At 37.0% G+C, this 16172-nt stretch overlaps 1 pseudogene; it reads left to right on the top strand.

The window, feature by feature from the left end:
* Positions 1–241: 241 nt before the first annotated feature.
* On the top strand, positions 242–1300 carry LOC114215876 (V-type proton ATPase subunit d 2 pseudogene; annotated as a pseudogene).
* The last annotated feature ends 14872 nt before the right edge of the window (positions 1301–16172 follow it).

Raw genomic sequence — 16172 nt, 5'->3', positions numbered from 1 at the left:
AGCTCTTGCTCTCTCTCTCTCAAAAAATAATACATAAATAACATATACCTAAAATATGGGGAGAAAAGGCAGGAAGAATGGGTTCAAACTTAATGACCATTAATTTAATATAGATTGCTATATGCAAAAGAGGTTATATACAAACCTAATGGTAAACTTATATCAAAAAACAATAATATGCAGAGGAGCCCACTAGGATCCAGAGTTGCTTCAGCCCAAACTGGCTGTGATCTCTTTCCCCATGCTTGAGGCTGCCGAGTTCTACTTTAACGTGGACCATGGCTACCTGGAAGGCCTGGTGTGATGGTGCAAGACCAGCCTCCTGACCCAGCAGGACTACATCAACCTGGTCCAGTGGGAGACCCTGGAAGATGTGAAAATTCATCTCCAGACCACTGATTATGGAAACTTCTTGGCTCATCAAACAAATCCTCTTACTGTTTCCAAAACTGACACAGAGATGAGGAAAAAGCTATGCAGAGAATGTGAATATTTCCGGAATCATTCCTTGGAACCCCTGAGCACATTTTTTACATACATGACGTGCAGTTACATGATAGACAATGTGATTCTACTGATGAACGGTGCATTGCAAAAAAAAAAACCTGTGAAAGAAATTCTGGTCAAGTGCCACCCGTTGGGCCGTTTCACGGAAATGGATGCAGTCAACATTGCGGAGACACCTTCTGATCTCTTTAAAGCCGTTCTGGTGGAAACACCATTAGCTCCATTCTTTCAAGACTGTATGTCTGAAAATACCTTTGATGAACTGAATATTGAATTACTGCGCAATAAACTGTACAAATCTTACCTCGAGGCATTCTATAAATTCTGTAAGAATCATGGTGATGTCACAGCAGAAATCATGTGTCCTATTCTTGAGTTTGAGGCTGACAGATGTGCTTTTATCATCACTCTTAACTCCTTTGGCACTGAACTGAGCAAAGACGACCGGGAGACCCTCTACCCTACCTGTGGCAAACTCTACCCTGAAGGGTTGTGCCTTTTGGCTGAAGCAGAAGACTTTGATCAGATGAGGAGAGTAGCAGACCATTATGGAGTATACAAGCCTTTGTTTGAGGCTGTGGGTGATGGCAGTGGAGGAAAGACATTGGAGGATGTGTTTTATGAGCATGAGGTACAAATGAACGTGCTGGCATTCAACAGGCAATTCCACTATGGTGTGTTTTACGCATACACAAAGCTGAAGGAACAAGAAATGAGAAATATTGTGTGGATAGCAGAATGCATTTCACAAAGACATCGAACCAAAATTAACAGTTACATTCCAATTTTGTAACCCAGTGTGGGGCCTCCAGTGCAGAACATCTTAAATATTAAGAAGAGCTTCTACGGAAAATAAAAAAAGTTGTGTTGTGTTAAAAAAAAAAAATAATATGCAAAGAATAAAGAGAAATAAATCCAAACATATCACTAAAGAAAATCAGCAAACCATGAAAGATAAGAAAGCACCAAAGAAAATATTCATGAACAACCACAAAACAAATAAGATGACAATAAATACATATCTATCAATAATGACTGAATGTAAATGGACTAAATGATTCAATCAAAAGACAGGGTAACTGAATGGATTAAAAAACAAGACCCATTTATATGCTGCCTACAAGACAGACTCATTTTAGGCCTAAAGACACCTGCAGATTCAAAGTGAAGGGATGGAGAAATATCTATCATGCAAATAGATGTCAAAAGGGAAATGGAGTATCAATACTTATGTTGGACAAAATAGACGTTAAGATAAAGACTGCAACAAGAGATAAAGAAGGATTCTATATGCTAAAAAGGGGACAAACCAACAAGAAGATAAAACAATTGTAAATATTTATGTACCCACCATAGGAGCACCAAAATACATAAAACAGTTAATAACAAACATAAAGGAGCTAGTAGATCACAGTAAGGGACTAGTAAGGGACCTTAACACCCCCTTTACATGAATGGACAGATCACCTCAACAGAAAATCAACAAGGAAACAATGCCTTTGAATGACACAGTGGAACAGATGGATTTAACAGATATACTTAGAACATCCCATCCTAAAACAGCAGAATACACATTATTTTTAAATGCACATGGAACATCATTGCAGGGGAGGAGCAAGATGGGGGAGGAGTAGGAGACCTAAATTTCATCTGGTCCCAGGAATTCAGCTAGATAGCTATCAAACCATTCAGAACACCTACAAACTCAACAGAAGATCAAAGAAAAGAATAGCAGGAACTCTCTGAACAGAAAAATGACCACTTTCTGGAAGGTAGGACATGCGGAGAAGTGAATCTGAGGCAAGAATATCGGAAGATAGACAGTAGGGGGAGGGATCGTCTGTTAGCTGCTACTGGCAAGTGATAGAGCCACAGAGCACAAAATCAGAACTTTTAGAAGTCTGCTTGGCTGAGGGACGTCATCTCGGTGGCTAAGCGGGGGTGGAACTCTCACTGTGACAGTGTGGTCTCAGGAACCTTGGGGTCACAGAAAGACTGGGGGTGCCTGAGTGCAGCAGAGCTCGCAGGTATCAGAGTGGGGAAGCTGGCTGCAAAGACGGAGCCAAGGAGTGGGCTCTCAGCTCGGGGTTGCGATAAACTGTGGTCCGCAGCACAGTCGGGCCGCTGCTCTTCGAGCAGGGACCCAACAAGCAGCAGATCAGGGAGACTCCCCTTCCTCCCCCAGGAGGAGTGGTGCAGGAGCGCACTACAGGAATCTGCTGGGTTTGGAGACTCCACACCGAGTCGGGTGCCAGAGATAGAAACGCTCGGTCACAGCCCGGGTGAGCACGGAGTGCGGCCAGAGACCAGGGAGACAGGAGTGATTGACTGCTTTTCTCTGGGGGCTCACTGTGGAGTGGGACCCTGAGCTCTCGGCTCCTCCGGGACCAGGGACTGGGAGGCCGCCATTTTCAGTCTCGTCTTCCAAAGCTATATGGAAAGATTTCAGGGAACAAAAGCTCCCGAGAGCAAACCCTTGCAGATTACTTAGCCTGGCCCCTGGCAAGGGTGGGGCAATCCCACCTCAGGGGGATTTTACAGTCATATTTACAGTCATATTCCATCCCTTCTTCGTATTTACCCTTATCATATTTTTCCTTTGCACAGCAAGGGAAACAGTCAACAAAACCAAAGACAACTGACAGAATGGGAGAAGATATTTGCAAGTGACATGTCAGATAAAGGGCAAGTATCCAAAATCTATAAAGAACATATCAAACTCAACACCCAAAGAACAAATAATCCAATCAAGAAATGAGCAGAAGACATGAAGAGACATTTTTCCAAAGAAGACATCCAAATGGCCAACAGACACATGAAAAAGTATTCAACATTGCTTGGCATCAGGGAAATACAAATCAAAACCTCAGTGAGATACCACCTCACACCAGTCAGAATGGCTAAAATTAACAAGTCATGAAATGACAGATATTGGCAATGATGCGGAGAAAGGGTAACCCTCCTACACTGTTGGTGGGAATGCAAGCTGGTGCAGCTACTCTGGAAAACAGTATGGAGGTTCCTCAAAAAGAGGAACTATTTCTTCAAAATAGAGCTACCCTACGACCCAGCAATTGCACTACTGGGTATTTACCCCAAAGATACAAATGTAGTGATCCAAAGGGGCACATGCATCTGAATGTTTATAGCAGCAATGTCCACAATAGCCAAACTATGGAAAGAGCAAGATGTCCATGAACAGATGAATGGATAAAGAAGATGTGGTATATATACACAATGGAATATTATGCAGCCATCAAAAAATGAAATCTTGCCATTTGCAACGACGTGGATGGAACTAGAGGGTATTATGCTAAGCGAAATAAGTCAATCAGAGAAAGACAAGCATCATGTGATCTCACTGATATGAGAAGTTTGAGAAACAAGACAGAGGATCATAGGGGAAGGGAGGGGAAAAATGAAACAAGATGAAACCAGAGAGGGAGACAAACCATAAGAGACTCTTAATCTCAGGAAACAAACTGAGGGTTGCTGAAGTGGAGAGGGGTGGGAGGGATGGGGTGGCTGGATTACGGACATTGGGGAGGGTACGTACTATGGTGAGCACTGTGAATTGTGTAAGACTGATGAATCACAGACCTCTTCCCCTGAAACAAATAATACATTATATGTTAATAAAAATTTTTTAAAAAATAAAAAAATAATGCACATGGAACATTCTCCAGAATAGATCACATATTAGCCCAGAAAACAAGCCTCGCTGAATTCAAGAAGTTCAGAGTTATACCATTCATCTTTTCTGACAATGCTATCAAACTAGAAGTCAACCACAAGAAAAAAATCTGGAAATACCACAAACACATGGAGATTAAATAACATGCTACTAAAAATGAATGGGTCAACCAAGAAATAAAATTAAAAAAGGGAAACAAATGAAAACACAATGTTACAAAACTTTTGGGATGCAACAAAAGTGGTCTAAGAGGTAAGTTTATAGCAATACAGGCTTACCTCTAGAAGAAAAATCTCTAACAACCTAACTTTACACCTAAAGGACCTAGTAAAAAAAAAAAAAACTGCTAAAAGCAGCAGAAGGAAGGTAATAATAAAGATTAGAGCAGAAATTGTGTAAAAACTAAAAAAAAACAAAACATATCAATGAAACCAAGAACTGATTCTTTGAAAAAAATCAATGAAGTCGATAAACCTGTAGCCAGTCTTATCAAGAAAAAAGAGAGAAAAGATGCAAATAAAATCACGAATGAGAAAGGAGAAATAACCAACACCACAGAAATACAATTACAAGAGAATGATATGAAAAACAATATGCCAACCAATTGGACAACCTAGAAGAAATGGATAAATTCCTAGAAACATAAACTACCAAAACTGAAATAGGAAGAAGTAGAAAATTTGAACAGCCCAATAACCAGCAAAGAAATTGAATCAGTAATCAGAAAACTCCTAACAAACAAAAGTCCAGGACCAGACGGCTTCACAGGCACCTTCTACCAAAAATTTTAAGAAGAGTTAATACCTATCCTCAAACTATTCCAAAAAATTGAAGAGGAAGGAAAGCTTCCAAATTCATTCTGAGGCCAGTATTACCCTGAAACCCAAACCAGAAAAAGACACCACTAAAAAAGAGCTACCTGCAATATTCCTGATGAACATAGATGTAAAAATCCTTAGCAAAATACTAGTAAACTGAATCCAACAATTCATTAAAAAAAATTATTCACCACAATTACGTGGGATTTTTTTCCTGGGCTGCAAGGATGGTTCAATATTCACAAATTAATGTAATACATCATATTAATAAGAGAAAGGATAAGAATCATATGATCATTTCAATAGACACAAAAAAAAGCATTTGAGAAAGTACAAGATCCAATGATGATAAAACCTTTCAACAAAGTAAGCCTAGAGGGAACATACCTCAACATAATAAAGGACATTTATGAAAAACCCACAGTTAACAACCTTCATGGGGAAAAACTGAGAACTTATCTTCTGTCAGAAACAAGACAAGGATGTCCACCCTCACCACTTTTATTCAACATAGTACTGGAAGTCCTAGCCTTATCAATCAGACAACAAAAAAATAAAAGGCATCCAAAAAATTTTCACTATTTGCAGATGACATAATATTATACATATAAAACCCAAAAACCTCAGCCAAAAACTGCTAGAACTCATAAATGAAATAGTAAGGTCACAGGATTCAGAATCAATACAGAAATTTGTTGTATTTTTATACCCTCATAATGAAGCAGCAGAAAGAGAAATTAAGAAAGCAATCTCATTTACAACTGTACCAAAAACAATAAGATACCTCAGAATAAACCTAACCAAAGAGGTAAAAGATCTGTACTCTGAAAACTATAAAACACTGATGAAGAAAACTGAAGATGATACAAAGAAATGGAAAGACATTCCATGCTCATGGATTGGAAGAATATTGTTAAAATATTCATACTATCCAAAGTAATCTACACACTTCATGCAATCCCTATCAAATACCAACAATATTTTTCACAGAGCTAGAACAAACAATCCTAAAATTTGTATGGAACCACAGAAGACCCCAAATAACCAAAACAATCTTGAAAAGAACAGAATAGAAAGAAGAATCTATAGGTCAATAGAACAGAATAGAAAGCCCAGAAATGAACCTACAAGTATATGGTCAATTAATCTTTGACAAAGGAGGCAAGAATATGCAATGGGAAAAAGTCTCTTCAATAAATGGTGTTGGGAATACTAGATAGCAACATGCAAAAGAATGAAACTGGGTCACTTTCTTATACCATACACAAAAGTAAGTTCAAAATGGATTAGAGACCTAAATGTGAGATACAAAACTATAAAAATCCTAGAAGACAACACAGACAGTAACTTGTGTGACATCAGCCATAGCACCTTCTTTCTAGATATGTCTCCTGAGGCAAGGGAAACAAAATCAAAAATGAAGGCAACCTACATAATGGGAGAAGGTATTTCCAAATGACATATCTGATAATGGGTTAGTATCCAAAATATATAAAGAACTTACACAACTCAGTACCCCAAAAATAAATAATTCAATTAAAAATAGGCAGAAGACATGAACAGACATTTCTCCAAAGAAGACATCTGGATACCCAAGAGACATAAAATGGTATTAATCATGACTTACCATCCAGGAAATGCAAGTCAAAACTACATTGAGACATCATCTCACCTGTCAGAATGGCTAAAATCAACAACATGAGAAACAAGACGTATGGGGAAGAATGTAGAGAAAAAGGAACCCTCTTGCACTGTTGGTTGGAATGCAAACTGGTGTAGCCACTGTGGGAAACAGTATGGAGATTACTCAAAAAGTTAAAAATAGAACTACTTTACAATCTAGCAATAATCCTACTGGATATTTACCCAAAGAATACAAAAATACTAAATCAAAGGGATACTTGTACCCCTATGTTTATAGCAATTTGCAATAGCCAAGATATGGAAGCAGCCCAAGTGTCCATTGGTTGATGATTGGATAAAAAAGAAGTCACACGCACACACAAACATGCGAATATTATTCAGCTGTTAAAAAGGAATGAAATTTTACCATTTGCAATGCCATGGATGGAGCTAGAGAGTATAAGGCTAGGTTCAATAAGTCAGTCAAAGAAGGACAAATACCATATGATTTCACTCATATGTGTAATTTAAGAAACAAAACAAACTAGTAAAGGGAAAAAGAGAAACCAAGAAACAGATTCTTAACTATTGAGAACACACTGATGTTTACCAAAGGGGAGGTGAGTTGGGGGGATGGGTAAAATAGGTGATGGGAATTAAGGAGTACAATTTTCATGAGGAGGACTGGGTGATGTATGGAATTGTTGAATCACTATATTGTTCCCTGAGAGTAATATAACACTGTATGTTAACTAACTGGAATCAAAACTTAAAAAGGCCAAAAAAAAAAAGTATGAGTGTGCATTTATTTTAAATACCATAGGTTTTCTAATTTTGTGTCATTTCTAATGTGTCAATTTCCTTTATTTATGTAAGTTTTCTGTAAGAATGAAGATGTTGACTCATAATGTGGATATACATACAAGAGTTTTTTTTTTTTTTAACAAAATTATGGTTTGGTTCAAAAGTTGTAAAATTTCCTTTAAAAAAGGAATCAGTATGGATAAAACAATTTCATTTTTAACTTGATTAAATATCTGACATTCTTAGATTGAATATATTTTCATAGCATTTTCTGTGTATTTGGGATCTTGCTGGCAATGTGTTGCTGTTATTTAAATCATAATCAATATTCTAGCAAAGTGCTCTATCTTGAGAGGATGTGAATCTTCCAAGATGGTGTAATCAGGGATCTATATTCTAGAAACTGGACTCTAAATCAACCTGGTGATATTTTCAGAAAATATTCCACTTTACCTTGAAGCTCATGAGCATTATCATTGACACTGAGTTTATTCACTCTGTATAGGTGAAATCTCTGAAATAAACTGGAAATGATCACTTGGTAAGATCACTTTGATGAGATCAAGTACTAGAATGCAATGACATTAAATGAAATATAAGTTAAAGTATAATCTAAGACATTGTAGTAATGACTAATAAATGTTTCCCTGATCAAAGCTTTGAATCATAAGGGACTTTAGTTAGATTTAAAGAATAATATTTAGTAATGGTGTTTCTAAAAAATGTAAAGTTAAAGGAGATTATACTGTAAACAAACTGGAATGTAATAGTCCACTTAGTAGACATACCACTATGTTAATTAATCTACATTTAATAGGGATAAAAATTTTGTAGTTTGGGAATATAAAAAGATAGCTTAACTTTGTTCACTGACTTAACTTTTAACTGGAAACTTCCTGGTTTTAAAGTTAGTATGAAAGAATTATCTTTTGTAAAGAAAATAGCTTACTAATATTTGGGAGTATTTTGAAACACTTGGCATTAATATTTTTAAATATGACTAAATTAGCTATCTGGTTTATTAATTTGTCATTACAAATTTAGTTTGTATCATTTGTTACAGAGCAATTATTTCTGTGTCAATTGATAAACTAATGTTTTGAACTTGTATACTTTATATAATGTTTTAGATCTATGGTGATTCCATATGACTTCTAGAGGGGAGGGGGGCCGGGGGATGGGTTAGCCTGGTGATGGGTATTAAAGAGGGCACGTTCTGCATGGAGCGCTGGGTGTTATATGCAAACAATGAATCATGGAACAATACATCAAAAGCTAATGATGTAATGTATGGTGATTAACACACATAATAAAAAAAATGAAGGTTTTTTTCTTTGTAAAAAAAAAAAAAGACTTCACAAAGGAACAGCTATCATCCACATAGGATGGGTTTAAAAAATAAATTGAGCATTAAATCCCAAAGTTATTGCTATTTCAGGAGGGAAGGATGGTTGTTAACATAACCTCAGAAAAATATATAGAGTCATCATTTTATTTTTCCACAGATGGTACTCATGTTAGAAGTTACTTTCTTCCAAGTAAATTATCAGGCTAGCCCATGTTACCCCTCCCAGCTGTAAAGCACAGTTGAGAGTGAGAGATGAGGGAGAAGGTGAATATATATACACATATATACACACACATACACAGGCAACAGGCATTATGAGGAATAATGAGAGAATTACACTTCTATATTCTAGTACTTCATTGTTACAAACAAAGGCAAATAAGTAGGGGTTAAAGGGCTTTTTAAATTATTGATCAAATTTTATACTGTAATTTTGAGTGCATACATATAAAGAAGTAGCTACACTCAGTCTGAAAATACAAGTCTAATAGTGTTACCCTTGTTTAAACTGACCAATGTGGGGTATAGAGGATGATTAGTACTAAAACTCAAAATAATAAAAGTAGAAGATGTGAATGAGACCAGAATAGACATGATTCCTTCACTAGGTCTTCTTTGATACTCAGTTTTATGAACTATTGGTGGGCAAAATCTCAGAAATAAACTGGAAATGATCACTGGATGAGATCACTTTAATGAGATTTAGTATTGGAACTAATATCAGGACAATATGTTTTTGGAGTTAATGTCACCTGCATTAAGTACATGTTATCTGTTTCATAAATAATATGTTATTCAGTCCATAATGTAGGCCAGTCAATTTAATATTTACTCTTAATAGAGATCCAAACTGAAAAAACTTTAAGTGTTTTTATTCTGAATCTGGTGGACAATAACAGGGAGCAACTTGTGAAAAGCCCAAGTCAATAGCTCTTCTTAGAAAAACAGTACCTAAAAAACTGATTCCTGTCTAGAATTCCACACATTACAAACCCAAAATCATCAAGAAGTCAAAGCATTCTTTATAAAATATATGTAATATACAAATATCATAAAATTGTCAGTAAAAATTATCACATTATTTAAAAAATTAGATGGGTTCCTAAAATTTTTTGGCGTCTTTTTGTAGACATTCACCTGTGAAATATGACAGGAAGTCTGCACTTTCAGAGTTGTGTTATGACCTTCAGGCATTGCTTCATTCCCATGAAAATAATTTAAACATCCTAATAGTTCAATAAATTTGCTACCTTCTGTAGCCTCAAGGATACATTAGGAGACATATTTTTGGGTACACCATTTCCAATGATCATTGTTTAGTTACTCAAACCTTAAATTTCTATTCAGTTGTGGTGCTAAGCACTATGATAAATGTTGGGTATAGAGAAAATCAAAGAACATAATCTCTGTGCTGGAGGCATGGGGAAGTAAGCAGAGGTAGGGCATAAATAATTGTATAAAGTTCTAGAAAAGGGGATTCTGTGCTCTGCAGAGACAAAGGAAGCAGAAAAGTGACCATGCCCCAGAATGTCAGGGAAGAGCTAGCAAAAGAATGGAATTTGAGTAAGGCAGTTTTCAGATTGAAAGTTTGGGGTAAAATGTTTCCAGTTTTTATGCAAGAGACAGAACCTTATAAACAAGGACTCTATTAAGGAAACAGTGAATGTCCTACTGTGACTTAGGTCTAGCGTGTACAAGGGAGAGGAGCAGGACTTGAGTCAAGAAGACAGCTTGTCAACAGTCAGGTTGGGCTAAGGTCTGTTTTATCATGATAAAGACTGGATTTCATCTGATAAATTTATAGGGATTTTACAGTTAAAACTTTTCTGTAACTAGAAAAGTAGTATGATAAAATTTGGAAAATACAGAACAGTAAAAAAATTGTTTAAATGTCACCAAGTATCTGCCCAATCTGTTAGACAAGTATGGTAAATAAAACAATGCCCCCACCCCCAAAGGAGATCTCTGTCCTAATCCACAGAACTTGTGGATATGTTACTTTTCATGGTAAAAGGGACTACAATTTTGGATTGCCTGGGTAGGCCCAATGTTGTTACCCTGTTCTTATGGGATTTAGAGAAGGAGATGTGATTACTGAAGTCAAGGTATATGAGAGATTGAGATTTAAAGATGCTACAGTGCTAGTTTTAAAGATGGAGAAAGGAACAAGAAGCAAGGGTGCAGTTGGTTCTAGAAGCTGGAAAAGGCAAGGGGATGGACTGTCTCCTAGAGCCCCCAGAAGAAGGTAGGTCCTTCCGAAATCTTGATTTTAGGACTTCTGGCCTCCAAAATTATAAGATAATGATACACTGTGTTGTGTTAAGCCACAAAGGTTTTGATCATTTGTTACAGCAGCAATAGGTCACTAATGCACCATGTAAGTCCCAAGAGAGCAGAGACTGCATCTCTCTAACACAGTGATGACAATTCCTCTTCTGCTTGCCATCGTGCTTAAAATGCTTAAAAGTCATTTTGTGATGAATGAATTTTTCATCAAGAACACTAAAACTTACAGATGGTAAACAACAGCCTGTGTGATTTATTAGGAAATGATTTAAGACTGATGTCAGTGAAGGTTTTTAAAGCAGCAGCATAATATGATCAGATTTGTGCTTTAGAACTAGAACTCTTTGTGAGCTAAATAGATGGGGGTGGAAGGAAGAGAACACAGTGAAGAAGTGACTGAAAAAGTTTAGGCAAGAGGTCTTAAGATCTGTGCAGACAGAAGGCCAAGGAAAGGAGAGGAAGGAAGAATATATGGGAAGTTGTGATTGAGGATTAGCTGGACAATGGACTCCAGCAACTCTATTGTAAGTTAGAAAAAAAAAAGAGAAACAAGGCTCTGTTGAGAAAATATACTATAATTGACTCACAATTGGCTTATTTGAATAAAAAATTAACTGTAGACAGTTGTGCTACAATGACTTTTTTAGATGACAACAAGGACTTATTGGTCACTATGTTAATATTTATGCTTCTCTTGCCATTTACTTCTTTATCTGAGGAAAATTATGTATTTATGTTTTTTATTCTCTTATGTGAAATGCCATTATTTCCTGAAATGGCTCAGTTGCACTTAATAGTGAAGCTTATTAAAGAGCACCGTTTTCTTTGTTTCAATTTGTCTTATACAAAACACAACAGCTGCAGGACAAGACAATAAATGAAAGATATTATTCAGTTCATAGCCTTCAAATACTGTGACTCATTAAAAACCCTGATGGGCAAATTGCCTGTTATCTCATTTTCAATATAAAAAAATACACAAAAAATGGAGGACAAAGGGAATATGTGTCTGGTGCCCTTCCCTCCTAGAGAAAATTGCAAATTCACAATAATTTCACGCTAAAAAAGCTAATTTTGCCTCTATTTGTCAATGTTGAACAAGAGGCAATTTAATTTAAAACAATTTTTTAGTATATTTCAACATCCCACATCAATAAAAATTCTCTCTAAAAATTAAGGATTTTCTTTTAAAAGAAATTATTAAGTGATATTCTTCCTATCAAATTTTAAAAAATCTTTTACATTAGGAAGAAGAAAAATACTCAGATGGTTAATGATAAAATGACTCTTTCACCTTTGCATTGTATTTCACTTTCTTAATCCCAAACCTGCAATCATTGAGTTTGTACCTAAATTGGGCTCAATTCAGGATTATAATGGATGATTACGGGTGAAAGTTGCATAATCTAGTGATGGACTTAGATTAGGTTCCCTAACTCTATCATATCCTATCTAATTCCGATTGGGAGGGGATTCAAAGGGGGGGTAGGTAGAAAAGTCTTCATAGCCTCTGAGCTCTAGAAAGGTAGGATCTATGTATTATTCAACTATGGATTCTTCACACCTAAGCAGTGTCAGAAAACTGGTAAATTTTCCATTATTTTTCCTTAATACAGAGAGTGTTATTTAATTCAGCCTTGAAAAACATACAGAACATTACCAGTTAGGCAAGAAGGAAATGTGCTTTAGGAAGAGGTATGAGACATTTGTAACGTGGACTTTTACAGACCTACAAGGCTGTACCTGTGAAGTAAAGATGATGTGGCTGGAAAATTTTTATCAGGATTAACCTGTGAAAGGGTTTGTTTGGCATGTGAAAGATGTGGGACTTTTTCTTCTTTGATTATTGAAAGGCCATTGTGGCCTTTGGAAATCTGGGATCAAAGAACACTGTTGTAAAGAGAGAAGGGGAGATGGCTTGGTAGGCCATTCAACAGTCTGGGGGCAAGAAAACTAGTTAGCAGATCACTGTGATTTTCTCAAGAAGATTGGAGGCCAATAAGATATAAATGTCTTTGACTATGTAGGAGAGGAGTAGTTTTGTACTTTGCAATATAATACTTGTGACTTTATTTAAATCATTTGATATATTTTCTTCTAACAATCAAATATACAGGGAAGTCATTGGACACATCTGAAAATCTTAGTAGAGAAAATCCTCTCTGCAGATGTCCAGTTATATTTTAGAATTGATCATTGAGAGTGAACTCCAATTTCAGAAATAGATTGTTGTGTCAACAAGCAGAAATTCCCAAAAAGTTTGTAATCAGTCTGGAAAAGAATGTTATACATATTGGTTTCTCAATTCTAGCAGACTACAGAGTAATATTTCTACCCACCATTATGAGTTTATAAATTCACAAGGAAATGGAAGTGGGCATAAGAAGTAAATCCTACCATTAAAACACATAAGCTGATAATAAGCATTAAAGAGAATGTATATTTCATTCAGAAGTAATATTTTATTCTAAATTCTGGAAACCTATTAGTTTTCCAATTTTCTGGAATATCAGAAATAGTATTACAATAGAGGATCTCTATTTCTAGCAATTTGTTTAAAAGATGATGGTAATTCTATATTGAAGTCATTGAAATTTCTAAGTTTTAAATGTACATATTTTTAATCAGAATTGTTACTTGTTTTTTTTCTTGTAGTTTGGTATTAATTTAAACACATTTCCTTGGGAAGAAGAAAATACACAAAGATGAAGCATCATATGTCAAAAACATTTTTGATTTACTCTGACCTACATTTGGAAGGAGATACATTAACCAGAAAAAAATTTTTTTAACTGTGGTAAGATATATTTTGGAATTAATCACCAAATATTTACTGAGTACCCACAATGTTCCCCTAAATTTTCTAGGCACTGAAAATACAGAAGAGAATAAAAGAATGCTCCCAATTGCATGGAGCTTACCTTCCATGAGAAAATCAGAAATAAATGAATGTACAAACTACAATATGTCAGGTGGTAAGAACTATGAAGAAAAATAGAACAGGGTAATGAGATAGATAGGGTAGGTGATCAGAGAACCTCTTTCGGATAAAGTGACTTTTGAGCAGAGACATAAACTAAAAATAACATAAGGATATCTGGGAAAAGAGCTTTCTACATGTATGAAACAACAAGTGTGGTTAGAATGTTTGGCCTGGTCACTGATCTGCAGGGAAGCCAGTGTGGAGAAATAGTGTGAGTATAATAGATGGTGTTATAAGTTGAGGCAGAATTTTGTATATTGTGAATAAAATGAGATGATGAAAAATTCTTGAGCAGAGAATTACCATGACTTTACGTCCATCTTAAAAAAGAAAAAAAGTCACTCAGCGCACCTGGGTGGCTCAGTCCATTAAGCATCTGTCTTCAGCTCAGGTCATGATCCCAGGCTCCTGGGATTGAGCCCTGCATCAGGCTCCCTGCTGAGTGGGGAGCCTGTTTCTCCCTCTCCCTCTGCTTCTCCCTCTGCTCGTGCTCTCCTAAATAAAATCTTTTTTTAAAAAAATCGAACACATTTTTTTTTTAAAGTCTATGGGACTTCTGGGGAAGATGGCACAGTAAGAGGACCCTAAGTTTACCTCATTCCACAGATAAAACTAGATAATTCTCCCATCAGTGTAAATAACCCAAAAAATGACCTGAAAAGTGGCAAAACAAATACTCTGTACCACTAAATGTAGAGAACAGGCCACAACAAAGGGGGAGCCAAATGGACCCAAGGGGCTGTCCTTAGGAGGGAGGGACATGGCAGACGCAGAAAGGAGAGAAGAGCAGAACCCCACACCGGGCATGGAGGACCCACATAGAGAAGATGAATCCCCATAACATTTGGTTTGAAAACCAGAGGGGCCTAACAATTAGTGGGGCTTATCACCTGGAATATTAAAAATCAGCCACCTTGGCCCTGGGAGAGCTGGGAGGGTGGAGTCCCTGCCCTTAAAGAGACAACAAAACAAACAGCCCTACTGAGATACAGCATAGAAGCAGCAGTTTGAAAAACACCTGATGAATGGATAAAGAAGAAGTGGTGTACACACACACACACACACACACACACTGGAATATTACACAGCCATCAAAAATGAAATCTTGCCATTTGCAACAATGTGGATGGAACTAGAAGGTATTATGCTAAGTGAAATAAGTCAATCAGAGAAAGACAATTATCACATGATCTCACTGATACATAGAATTTAAGAAATAAGGCAAAGGATCATAAGGGAAGAGAGGAAAAAATGAAACAAGATGAAACCAGAGAGGGAGACAAACCATAAGAGACTCTTAATCATAGGAAAAAAGCTGAGGGTGCTTTAGGGGAGCGGGGGGGGTATGGGGTAACTGGATGATGGACATTGGGGAGGGTATGTGTTGTAATGAGCACTTGGTATTATATAAGACTTATGAATCATAGACCTGTACCTCAGAAACAAATAATACATTATATGTTAATTTTTTGAATTTAAATTTTTAAAAAATGTTCAAAAAAAATACCTCAGGTATAGAGGAAAATTTATTTATGGTCTTAGTGTGTGTGCTGGAGGGGCAGGGATCTTTAGGAGACTTCTTCAAGAAAAAAAGAGCTGGCAGGTTCCATCTTCCTTCCCCACCCCCTAGTCTAGATACATGGATACTTGTGGGAACCAACTCAGTGCCAACACTCTCCACCTAGCTTGCCAACAGTGCACCCAGCCCCATGTGCTTCTGTGGATCCATCCCCTCCAACCTAGATGCCTTGACATTTTTTTCAGATAGCTACAGGACCCCTACTGCAGTGGACCTGCCTGGACCTTGCTGGCACCATGCACCCTGCTCCTGCATTCTCCTGCACACACGCCCTTCAATACACCTTTGGCCAGAGCCCATCCAAATGATGCCACAAGACTGGCAGTGTGCAAGCATCGCCAATAGGGGCCAGCAAAAAACAACTTCTGCCCTGGGGAGAGGGGAAGATTACCACACACATCAGTCCAACTGCAGCCATAGCAGTGGGCTGGGGGCAGACATCTGGTTTGACTGCAGGCCCAGGCTACCAGTTAAAGCTTTGCAGGGGCAACACAAGGGAGAGTGCCATGCAGTTCAGTGCTACTGCATCT

Source organism: Eumetopias jubatus, unplaced genomic scaffold, assembly GCF_037043125.1.
Source record: "Eumetopias jubatus isolate StellerSeaLion01/CBP00866 unplaced genomic scaffold, mEumJub1_p1.0 scaffold_3, whole genome shotgun sequence".
In the NCBI taxonomy this organism is placed as follows: domain Eukaryota; kingdom Metazoa; phylum Chordata; class Mammalia; order Carnivora; family Otariidae; genus Eumetopias; species Eumetopias jubatus.
The sequence above is the reverse complement of the archived record's forward strand: the minus strand, read 5'-3'. Positions and strand labels throughout refer to the sequence as shown.